General features: G+C 40.6%; 1 pseudogene; it reads right to left on the bottom strand.

Moving 5' to 3' along the window:
• Positions 1-11,436, bottom strand: part of LOC149218771 (tubby-like protein 8) — a 33,130-nt pseudogene extending 21,694 nt beyond the window's left edge.
• Positions 11,437-12,722: the final 1,286 nt, after the last annotated feature.

Here is a 12,722-nt window from a genome sequence, read left to right as displayed (position 1 = left end):
TGGATCCTTCCTGGACTGCCGAAAACATACAATGGTGAATGGTTTCCCAAGACAGAGCACTGATGCAATGAATTCTTCCTATCAAACTTGAAAACATTCAACTAGAAGCAATGAAATGATAAATGGAACACATAAAACATATAAACGTATAATCACAGAAAAACAAACTATACTAAAACTCTATACCACAGGGATCCCATAAAAATAGCTGCAATTCTTATTAATATCCTGCCAAACTGCTTACAAAGGTGTACAATCAATGTCTGAGCATCCAACTTGTTCCAACTTGTAAAATGACTGAGAAACTACATGATATATGCCTCAAAACAAATAATCCTAGACTCAGGGGTTGAATCCATGAGAGGAGGAGCAATTTCACAAAAGACTGAACTGGTAGCTAAAGACTACTGTGGTCAAACTGACTCATCCCTAATATGAAGCAAACTAATTGATTACATACCACTTAGGCCATTCATCTGATGTATCTACCCTAGGTAACAAAAGCACACTTTAATTACATCATCATTATGAATTACATCAGTGAAAAATCAAAATGCCATAGGTGAAAAGTATTTTCTGAGAGAAACAGTGAAAAATTTGGCCGCTTATCAAATGCGCAGCGCTTGAAGGAAGTACATAGTGCCATCTTCAAAGTGAGTTTTGACTACCTTCTTGGTGTCCAAATCTAGCTCAGGATAGCTTATTGGAAATCTTATCCTATGTAGTTTCGAAAAGTGCCCTTAGTTTTCAAATTGAGATTGATTTTCCCCTCCAATACTGCAATCTCCCAAGACTTCTCAAACACGTAGCGCCTGGCTCGGAAAATAGGTAGAAACATGATTTTTAAGTGGTTTTTGGCCTTTTCGACCTAGTAGTTTTGACTTTCAAATCTGGAAACATGGTTTTCCTGAGTGTAAATGTTCTTCTAAATCTAATGGTGGTGTCCATTCATCCAAAATATGCCCCAAAAAAATGTGCATCACCCTAGGCGCTGCGCGTTTGACCAAGGGACTGATACAAAAATTACCTGAAGAAAACAGGAAATGCTAAAAAGAAAAAAATTGAGTTTAGGGTCTTCAAAAATGGTTGACATAACTGATGTTAAAGGTGACTATGCATGGAGTGAAGCCTCCACCAATACGTCAATCTTGTCCTTCTCCTTCTGATGAGTTAATGCCTCAATGTTTGCATGAGCCCTTTCGAGCTTGGCTCTAGCAATTTTGTTTCTCATGGAATAGTATTTGGACATTCTTATTTGAACCTCTATATCTCTATTAGCTTTAGCTAACAGGTCCTCAAGATGAGTGTTAACCCTCTCAAGCCAATATTCCTGGTTCTCATTCACCATTATGCCAAATTGTTCATTTAAGGTGAGTTGGTTGGCAAGTTGAGCTTCTTTTTCTCTTTCAAGCTCCAAAGCTCGCTTTAGGCCTCTAGTCCTAGGTCTCCTCCTGGGAATTTTTTCCTCCATGGGTTCACCATAGTCACCATAGGCTTTCTCAAGTTTGATTTTAGTCTTTTCAGCTTCCCTTTTAGCTTTGATGAGCTGAACTTCCATAAGCTCATGCTTGGTCTCCATTTGCCTATTTTCCTGTTCATAATAAGATATAATGTATTTTTCTCTTTGTAGTTTCAACTGCAACTCACCTATCAATGCTTCTTGCTCTTTGAGGATCATTTTGGTGTTTTCCTTTTCATCTTCCTCATCTAAGTCCACTAATTCAAAATCTTGCTCAGTTTCATGGGGGTCTTCTTCCTGTTTTTGCATTTTTGTTTCAACCATTTTTTCCTTTCCTTTATGTACCTGCTTTGTTGATGAAGAGAGAAAGGCCCCTCCCACAATCTGTGGGGCAAACACTTTCCTATTTCCTCTCTGATAGGTGTGTACCATAGTACATAAATTAGTCTCTCCGGGCTTGCTGCTTTGACCCTGGTCACTTTGTTCTTTGTCACTGTCCTCTTTCCTGTTAGATGAAAGAATAGGTCCATGGAATGGTGATAATGGGGGTGATGGTGTGACTGAATCATCAGAGGAGGATGAATAGTGCATGGGCTGAGATGGAGGAATGGAGGTTGGTGGATGAGATGATGATGGAATGTCTTGAACATTTTGAGTGGAAACTTGAGTGAAAATGGGGTTAGCTATAAATGTACTCCATGCAATGTTAAGTTCTTTAAGGTGATAAAGAACTATGATCTTTATTAGGGAATCAGAAAAATAAGATTTTCATTTGATCTTTGTATTCTCTCTTTTGGGCAATGTAAGCCATCTTCTCAACACTCCTAAAAAGATAGTAGTGTATATTGAGCATTTTAGTCCTAATGAAATGCACAGGTAATCGGATGTGGTAACAATAGACCCTAGAGAATCTACCCTCACATGAAAAATACTTCATTATAATCCTCATCATAGATGCATATCTGTCAAGGAGGTATGAGAAAGGGAAATAACCTTTTCTTTCACTTCTATACCTAGGTTTGATGTATGGTTCATAAAAATGTGCTTCTATTTCACCTTGCTTGAACCATTTTTCCCCAACTTCTGGAATCCTGGTGGCAACTGATATGATGGCAGCAGACAATGTGAAGGTTATGCTTGTTTTAAGGCTGAGGAGGTATTAGGAACGCTGAAGAATGAATATGGGCAAAACTAGCCAAATGCGCAGTGCCCAAAGGAAGTGTGCAATGCTTTTGTGGAGTGCGCAGCGCCTAAAGGGAGTGCGCAGTGCCTCCACTATTTCTGCTGATTTGACCTCAAATTGTAAAAAACACTGCTGGGTTTTGCTCAATGCAAGGTAACAGGGAAATAAAGAAAATATTTATACACCCTTGAATTTAATCTTTAGCTCCTCAAACCCACTTTGCTAATGTTTTTTGTCACTTTCACTTTTTCATTTAATTTCTCTTGGTTTTCTGACCCTTTCCTTTTTTGATAGGTGGATGATGATCTGGCACTTTTGAATTGTGCCCTTGGCAATGGAGTTGGAAAAACTGAAGAGTCACTTATTACATATAATGAACATAAACTTACATATGAAATACAAATAAACTAAAATACTCTGTTTTCACCTCAAAAGCATGTTTTTGAGGTGAAAATTACATTAGGTTAAAAGATAATAACTCAGTAGCTATGACTTACATATCATCATCCTTGTCTTATCAGTCATCCTCCTACCCTTACTGGCCTCTATTTACCCTTTAAAATCAAACCTTTGACCTTGGTGGTAAAACCCTAAGATCTAATGAAATCATGCCCTATGACCTAATGAAATGATGACTACATAACCAAAATCAATCTGAAGAAGGATCAACAAGTATACTCTATGAGGGAAAAAAATTAGATTTTATGAAGAGAGAAAAACCATGAGTGGATCAGTGTGTCATGACCTAATGGAATGATGCAAAAATTGCAGTATGGGACACCTAAAATGAAAATAGAAAGAGTGAATTTTGATCCTTGATGGAAGTATGCAGATACTGACACTAACGCCTCCCACTACCATATGCCCTCCCACTCGGCCCTTGGAATATAGTCGGAACTCCATATACAGGTTAATCGTTTCCATCCAGTGGAATCATGGTATTGATATACGCTAGTTTTACTTCCAGTCTAAGGTATCATCAGACCTCCCCTCCGTTATGCCTCCACCCGTATACCATATCATGCCCACCGGGCTACCAATACATAGTCCATACGCCTAAGTCCATATGTGAATATGCTCTCCCATTACACTGGCCCATTAATACCACATTAATACTGCTATCCTATTACTCCCCTCCCCAAATATACCTCCGATATATACATATCAGAACTATATTTTACTACAACACAAGTTTTTTTCTTTTCTTTTACACATCATCTGTAATTTTTTTTTTTTACCAGTAGAAGAGCAATTTTTTTCATAGTACACATTTTTAAAATGCACCCATTGATATCTATTGTGGGAGTGGTTCTCAATGGGAAGGAGAACTATCCTGAGTGGTCTCGGAAAATCAAACACACTCTCATTTTTAATGAGTTGTGGAAAGGAGTTTGTGTTGGAGATGAAGACAAAGAACCAGAAAAGCCTACCTCATACAAGGAATTCGCCATTTGGGAAAATAAGAATAGCAAGGTCTATGCCCTGATTGCAACATCTCTAAATCAAGAGGTGAGTCATCATATTTCACCATTTTCAAATGCTTTTGAAGCCTTACAAAACCTGAAGGAACTCTATGACTCACACTTTGCACTTGAAGTTCTTCAACTAATAATTAAATTGTCCAGCCTTGAATTACAAAATGATGATCCTCTTTCTCTTACATCAGAAGTAAAATCTATTATGCATTATATCAAAGTCACTAATGTTGAACTGGACATTCCTCTGATAGCTTTTGTCGAGGCACTTTATCCCACTTACTCAAATTATCTTGAGTCATTGTAAGAAAATGGAAACCTTAAAGAAATTACCTTTGACGCCCTTGTGAATAAATTTGTTGAGAGGGAGAAAGATTTTGGGAAGAAGACAACTCCTCGGTCTTCTAAAGAGGTTGTGTGTCATGCACATAGAGAAAAGAATCTTGATCAAGATTCTTCCAGAGGAATAGGTGGTCGAAGAGGAAGAGGAAGAGGAAGAAGAAATTTCAGAGGTGGGGGGAGGTAGACCTCTGCTCATGCACACAATTTCTCATACAATTATAATTATGATGAAGGTACATTTCCATCAAGTTTATTATGGCATGTTATATTTGGACACTTGGACTATGACAGTCTCCGCTTGTTGAAGAAAAATGGTGTTACTAGTTTGCCTACAATTCCTAGGAAACTTACGCAATGTGATGCTTATAGCCTAGGAAAGCATAGCAAATAGTATTTTCATGATTCACATTCGAGAGCACATAGAAAAATTGAACTCATTCATTCAGATTTGTGTGGTCCAATGCATGTTCCTTTTGCAAATGGAAATAAATATATGATGACATTTATTGATGACTACACCAAAATGTGTTGGGTTTATTTATTGAAGAACAAATCTGATGCTTTTCAAACATTCAAGAACTTTCATACATGGATTAAAAATTATGCACAATATCATATTGGCTCTATTCGCACTGACAATGGAAAAGAATACACTTCAAATGAATTTGAAGACTATATTTTCCAACATGGGATAAAACATCAAACAACTATGCCTTATAATCCCCAACAGAATGGAGTAGCTGAAAGAATGAGTAAGACAATCTTAAATATGGTGCACTCCATGATGTTTTTCAAGAATGTAAAATTAATGTTTTGGACTGATATAGTTCCATGTGTTGTATATGTAAAGAATAGAAGTCCCTCTAATGCGATTAAAAACAAGACTCCTTATGAAATGTGGTATGGGCAGATTCCTTAGGTAAAGCATCTCAGGGTCTTTGATTCCACCTGTTATGCCTTGATACCAAAGGTACATAGAAACAAAATTGGTGCAAGGAGTCGTAAGTGTATCTTCCTGGGGTATTCAAACACCTTTAAATCATACCGTCTCTATGATGAAGTTAATAAAAAGTTTGTTGTATCTAGAGATGTAATCTCTCTTGAATCTTCCAAAGATGACAATGTTGTTGAGCAACAACTTGATCGCTTGGATAGATTCACAAATGAAAAATCATTTAAAGAATTTGATAATAAGATTCCACATCTTGAAGAGGGGATTCCTATACTATATCAATCTATTGAATCTTCTTCTGAAGCACTCTCTTCCCCACATGAAACTCCAACCACTAATGATAGTTTGAGTGATGTGATTGACAAAATTGGGAGAATCAATCTTGATTCAATCCCAACTCAATCAACTTAGCAACCTACACCATTCAGAAAGGTCCCCCAAAGTGGTTGACAAAGACACTTGAAAGTTTTCATCCTAATGAGGTTGGAAAGAGAGGAACAAGAAATTCAACTCGGAAAAAAGGAGGTGATGTAGATGACTCTGATTCACCTGTTGATATGGATGTTTCTTATGATTGTGAATTGAATTTGTCTACATATTTTGAACCAACTTCCTTCAAAGAATTTGTTTCTCATGATGAATGGAAAGAAGCAATGAAAAAGGAGTATGATGCCTTGATAAAGAATGGCACTGGAAGCTAGTTGATCCTCCATTGGGAACCAAACCAACTGGCTACAAGTGGGTCTACAAGAACAAGTATAAAGTTGATGGCTCACTTCACAAGAACAAAGCCAGGCCTGTGGAAAAAGGTTTTTCACATAAGGAAGGGGTTGATTATGAGGATACTTTTACCCCATAGCAAAATGGGCTAGCATATGGATACTCTTTGCTCTAGTAGTTCAGAATGGTTGGAAAGTCCATAAAATGGATGTAAAAACTGCTTTCATGAATGGAGACCTAAAAGAAAATGTTTTTATGTCCTCGCCTGAAGGATTTGTTGTGAAAGGAAATGAACATAAAGTATGAAAACTTGTGAAATCCTTGTATGGCCTCAATCAAGCACTGCGAGCCTGGTATGAAAAATTAACTGAGCATCTTCTGAAACTCAATTTCAAACCTTATGATCTTGATGATGAAACTTTGTTTGTCAAGAAAGTTGGAAAAATTGTTGTATATCTTGTGGTATATTTACATGATGTTTTGATGACAGGGAACAATGAGAGCTACATTGCATCCATAAAGAAGGAATTGAGGAAAGGTTTTGAAATGACCGATTGGGGCTATGTTCATTTCTATCTTGGGATTGAAGTAACTCAACATTCGAAGTCTATATTCCTTTCTCAAAAGAAGTAAATTGGAGATCTATTGAACATGTTTGGCATGGTTGAATTCAATACTCTAACTACTCCAATGGAACAAAACTTAAAGCTCACATCCATTGAAGGAAAATATTTTGAGGATGTAACAACGTATAGACAGGTTGTAGGAAGTCTCAAATACCAGACTACTACCATACCAGACATTTCATTTGCTATTGGAATCCTCTCCAGGTTTATGCAAAAGCCTTTGTGAGGGACATTGGTCTACTGCAAAAAGTGTTCTAAAGTACTTGAAGGGAACTCAAGACTTTGGACTAAAGTATACACAGGTGGGCAACTTCAGCTTGATTGGATACTCTAATTCAGACTTCGATGGAGATAAGGAAACCGGGGTATCTACTTCTAGTTATGCTATGAGTCTTGGATCAGGAGCTGTCTCTTGGAGATCACAGAAACAATCAGTGCCAGCAGATCCCACAACAGAGGCAGAATATGTGGTAGTAGCTGAGGCAACAAAATAAATTGTGCGGCTCAGGAAAATCTTGGAATATTTTTAGCTAAAACAAGTACATTCAACTCCACTCATGATTGATAACACCTCTGCAATAAAGTTGGCCAAGAACCCAAAGTTCCAAGATTGAACAAAGAACATCAATACAAAATACCATATGATTCGACATCATGTTGAGGCCAAGACAATCCATCTACACCATTATTCCACTAATGAAAATGTTGGCTTATGTGGGCATGACCCAAGCTCAGTGTTAGTTAGCCAAACAAATCCTTACACTACTGGTCCTTTCAGCATCAACCCACGGAGAGCAGACTGAAGTCTCACCCGAAGTAGAATGGGGGGATGCTGGAACCAAGTTTCCGGACCACTGAGATGGTTGTGATGTTGGTTTATTCCAACTATACCTACCTTTGCACTCTGTTCCACCCTTCAGTATCTTCAGGGTCTTACAATCGGCTTCCACACAGCCCTAACCAGGGGCTGAATTCCTTTCGCGCTGCTAAGGCAACGAACTATGATATCTCCTAAACTACGCTAAGTGTCTTACTTATCTTACTAACAGATCTTAGTTAGATTCGTGTAAACATATGTTCTTACTTGCATTTACTTAATCAATACAATTATACACCTTCGCGCATCATATAAGCATTAGAAGTGAAATTCATACTCGATACAACAGATGCATAAATAGGAAATAAATACACAGAAATGATAGAAACTTCTCTTTATTAATACTTCCAGATGATTACGGACTTGACTTGCCCTACGCACTCAGCTGCAGGGGTCCGCATGCTTAGCTGCAGACTACTAGGCCTATGTCCACTCAGCTGCAGAGCCTCTACCTATGCTACGACCCAAAACTTAGACATACACTTCAGAACTATCTCACATACATCTTCATTATTCGATCTTAGATTGATTTTTTTTAACTACTTAGAGCTTCGCTCTATTTATACAATTTCATGGTCCGCGGACCATGGGTAGATCTTTTACAGCTGACATTACATTATCAAAATAAGGGCAAATAGCCCTATGACTCTTTAACAACTATGTTCTCCGTGCCCACAAAATGTGGATTTTTTACATTGGAATTACCAAATTGGACCAAAATCTGGGGTGTAAGCCCGAAAATGGCCGTTGGGGGATCCTACGCCCAACAAGCCCCCAACACAAACATCGTGACTCACCCTTGAGTCACTTTGCAGGTGTGGAGATCTTAGCGTGAAGGCCTCCTAGCTCTGTTTGGATCGCTGCAAGTTCGGCAATGCACTGAGCAGCTGCTTGGTGGACCTCCTCCACGCACTATTCAGTGACTGCTACTGTTGAACTACTACCTTGAATCCTCTCTTGAGTTTCTTGCAGTCGCACAAGATTTTCTTCAATGGAGGTTGTAATTGGATAAGCCTCGTCGACCCATGGCTGTAAGTGCGCTTTCAAGACTACCTCTTTATCCTGAGCGTCATTGAACTGTTCCTTGAGCGCCTTTGCTTGCTGCATCCTTGCAAGCCTCTGTGTAATGGAATCTATCTGCGAGGTCCCTTTTACCTCATCGTATTTCTGTTGCAGCTCACATGCCTCTATCTCTAGGAACTCTATGTTCGGGTCCTCCTACAAGGTGGTTAGGACCTCGAATGACTGTTCGAACAATTTCATGCAGTTTGTCACTGTACTGTGAACCACCATGATCACTTTCATAACCGCGATGATACGTTGTTCCTTAACCTCCGGCAGAGTTGAAGGCCGATCTTTCAACTGCAGTTTTGCAATTTGCAGGCTTAGCTCCAGCTGAACCCTAGCCATTTCTGCTCTTGCGTCATGCACCCCTGTGGCTAACTTACGTACGCGTACATCCACCAATTCTTTTTCTTCAATGGCCAACTCCGAAAACATCTGGCAAGCTTCCTTCACAACCTGCATTATATGTTTGTTTTGCTCCATGACCTTGTTGCGATGTAGGCTCAATTGATCAATGTTGATGCACTTCTCTCTCATTACCTGTAAAGTTCAACCCTCACTGGCCCAAATTTCTATGGTGACTCCATCTGCAGGAGATAGAGCATCTCCCGAGGGAGAATAGCCATGTTTAACCCGACCCCTTTCAAACTACTGACCATATGCCTGTTGGCCTCATTCTCTGTAATGAGTGCTCCATTTGGTATAACTATTATGTTGGTCACCACGGCTCGCAACATTTCCTCGGCAACTAAAGTGCTGACTGCGAGGCTGGTGGACACTGTGCTAGCCTGTGGAGTGCACACCTAAAACTCCTATATTTCTGCCTGAAGAGCCCCCAATACCAAATGGTGTTGTTCCTGAAACTCTTGGAGGGCCTCCGCATTGGAGTCCCTCATCGTTTCACCGATATCATGTAAATCCTCTTCAGTGAGGCCGATAGGGTTGAAATATGTCTTTAAGGCCTTTTTTTTCTTTCGTGACCCTAGCTGCTCCCATGGTCGCGGATGCTTGTGCTGGTTGGACATTGTCTGTGGGTCCACGCCACCTTGTTCTGTGTCTGTCTCAAGTTCAGGTGAAGGTGACTTCTATCTATCCTTCACACTCCTCATCTACTGTTTTCTGCTGCTCCATCAATGTCGTAGTGTCGTGCATCACCTAAGCCTTAGCCACTACTTCTTCTTTCATGTGCTTTTCCGCTAGTTATGCCATCCGAAGTTTTTTCTCTTCCTTCTTGTGCTATATGGCAGACTTCTCTGTTTCCACCATGGAGTTAGCTGGAGCGTGCCACTTTGTCAGCCAAGACTCAAGGACTATGAATATCACATCGTTAGTCACCAAATACGGTGAATCATGCCACATCTTCATAGGGTCCTTTCGCGCCCTGATGAAGACATGGTGGAAGTTTGCTTTGAACTCTACAAAGCTTTGCAAACTGTTGTAGACTGTGGGCGATAACCACGGCTTGGAATTTCTCCCCATCCGGATGTTCATTTCCATTAGCCCCCAAAATATCTTTCTTTCTGTGATCCGCTGTGCGTCGTTGGTTTCCCACAGTGAAGTGTACTTCGCTGCCTCGAGAAGGTTCGGCGTGACCAAAGGGAACTAGCTATCTTTGGGCAGCTCCCATGCCACCAGTACAATTGACAGCTGGAGCCATGAATATTGAAACGTTTTGCCCTGCTCTTGTGCCTCACAACAGTTCGCAAGGAACTCACCACATAGATAGTTCGCCTAGTTGAACTGGATCCCTTCTGCGCCTTGCGCCGCTAGTGCAACCACTAGCACAGGCACCTCATCTATGCAACACTTCCGCATCACCTTCCCTGCCAATATCTGTTTCAAAACCTTGACTATAGGGTTGTTCATGCTGGAGATGGCATACCCTCGCTTCTTCTTCTCCAGATTAAACTTCTTTTTCATGGCCTCTGCGATGGCCAACTCGCCACCTTTTCGCTTTGAAATGTTTGCTGGATCATCCCCTAAGCAAGGGAGCCATGTAATTTGGTGAATCAGATGGTCTGTGATGGGGATGGGGTGCTCCAGCCATAAGCACCCATCATGCACCAAGTAGAGTAGCTGCCTGATGACAAAAATGGTCACTGGGGCATGGTGGTAATGCGGCATCCAGAGCAAGTTTAACAACCCTACTTTCTCGACACCTCTAAGCCATTTGTGGGGCTCCAATTCAATCATTGCAGCTGGTGCGTCTATCTTCTGGCACATTAGTTTTGCAGTCCCTAAATGCGTTAATTTCTTGTCATCTGTGAGGTCCCAATATTCAAGTTTTAACACGGGAACCCATCCCAAGTGCACTCCCTCAAACATAATATCATCTGGGAGCAGCGGAGTTTGCAGAGAGCTCTTGCTATCATCTATATCCTTCAACACCTTAGCTTTACCCCTTCATGGAGGATCATATTCATTTAACCGGGTTATAGAGTCCGCGCCATAGGTTTTGACGCCCATCTCTACATTCTCCTCCTCCACCAGGATTTCTTCAAACTCTTACTCCTCATCAGCCTACAGATTAATGGCCTTCCCTTTTTCCTACAATGAGCTTGGTCCTCAGTGGATTTCAGGGTGACATGCACACCAGTATCATGGCCTGCTTATCCTTCTTAGGTATCGATGTCCGTGGGGATTTAGGGACCTCAACAATTATTTCAATGCTCTCTGGGGCTTCCACTTCCGCAATGTCTTGCGCAACTTCCTTGGCTGTCACTACTCCTGTGTCCATGGCTTCTTCAGGTGCTACATCATTCTAGTTAGGAGGTCCTGTGTCTCATTCGACAATGTTTCAAATACTAAACTTGCTCTCAAAGCCTCAAAGTCCGAAAGGTCCATACATAGTTGATAGTGCATCAACTCAGTTCTCAAAATGGCAAACGTTTTTTGCTGGACAACCACTTTTAATTTATAGTGCCTTTTGAATTTGAATTCGAATGTTCCCCCCACATTTGGGTCCATTAATTCTAGATTGGCGATAGATTTTCAAGAATCTAGCCCATAAAGTTCACCTTAAATACCTGCCGCCTGCTCCATTTGGCCTGAAAACAAGCATCAAATTGTGAATAGTGACTGTAACAGTTACTTTTCGGCAGATCTGTGTGCTAGCACAACTGTCCTCGTGCTGTCAAAGACCCTGTGACATTTCGCTACTACCCGAAGTCTTGACATCGCACAGTTCCTAGGCAGAGTATTTTATATGCTTGTGCCTCCTTTCAGCTACCTGGAGTGGTAAGAATGTGCTTATGTTGGCTAGTCAGATGGCCGAGCCACCTGTGTATGGCTTCAAATGACTGCCATTCACTTTTCCTGGGAAGGGATCTCCATTTAACTTAACCAACTATACCATGCCACCATCGGTAATCTCCTTAATAACATACGGCCCTAACCAATGCATTTTGAAATTTCTAGAGAATTTGTCAAACTTACTATCATACAACAAAACCAGATCGTTTACCTTGAATGTTCGCAACTTGTTGTGTCGGTCGTGCCATGCCTTTTCACGCTACTTTTGGACTTGCTGGTGCTATCCAACCAAAAATAATTCTTCTTCAAGCTCATCTAGTTGTGTGAGCCTCTCTTCCAGGGCTCCACGATCCCTCATACCAGTGTGTGTTGCTATGCGCAGACTAGGCATGATGTATTCCATAGGCATTACGACATCCAATCCATAGACAAGCCTAAAAGGTGTCTGTCTTGTTAAATTCTTACATGTCATCTGATAAGCACATAATACTGTAGGTATGCGTAGGTACCAATCACTTTGTTGCATGTTGCATACCTTGGTCAGTGCAGTTTCCAGTACTTTATTGAATGCTTCTACTATCCCGTTAGCCTATAGGTGATAAGGTGTGCTCTTCTGGTGATACACTTGAAATTCCTCCGTGAGTGCGCTGATCGTCTCGTTCAAGAAGTGTGTACCATGATCGCTCATCAAGATCTTCTGACATCCAAACCGCATCAGTATATGTTGAAATAGAAACTTTGTGACAGTCATGCCTATGCAATCCTTCACCG

Source organism: Pinus tabuliformis, chromosome Q (assembly GCF_031772625.1).
Source record: "Pinus tabuliformis cultivar Carrire ecotype Pingquan chromosome Q, CPIR1, whole genome shotgun sequence".
Taxonomy (NCBI): domain Eukaryota; kingdom Viridiplantae; phylum Streptophyta; class Pinopsida; order Pinales; family Pinaceae; genus Pinus; species Pinus tabuliformis.
This window is presented reverse-complemented; position numbering and strand designations above follow the sequence as displayed.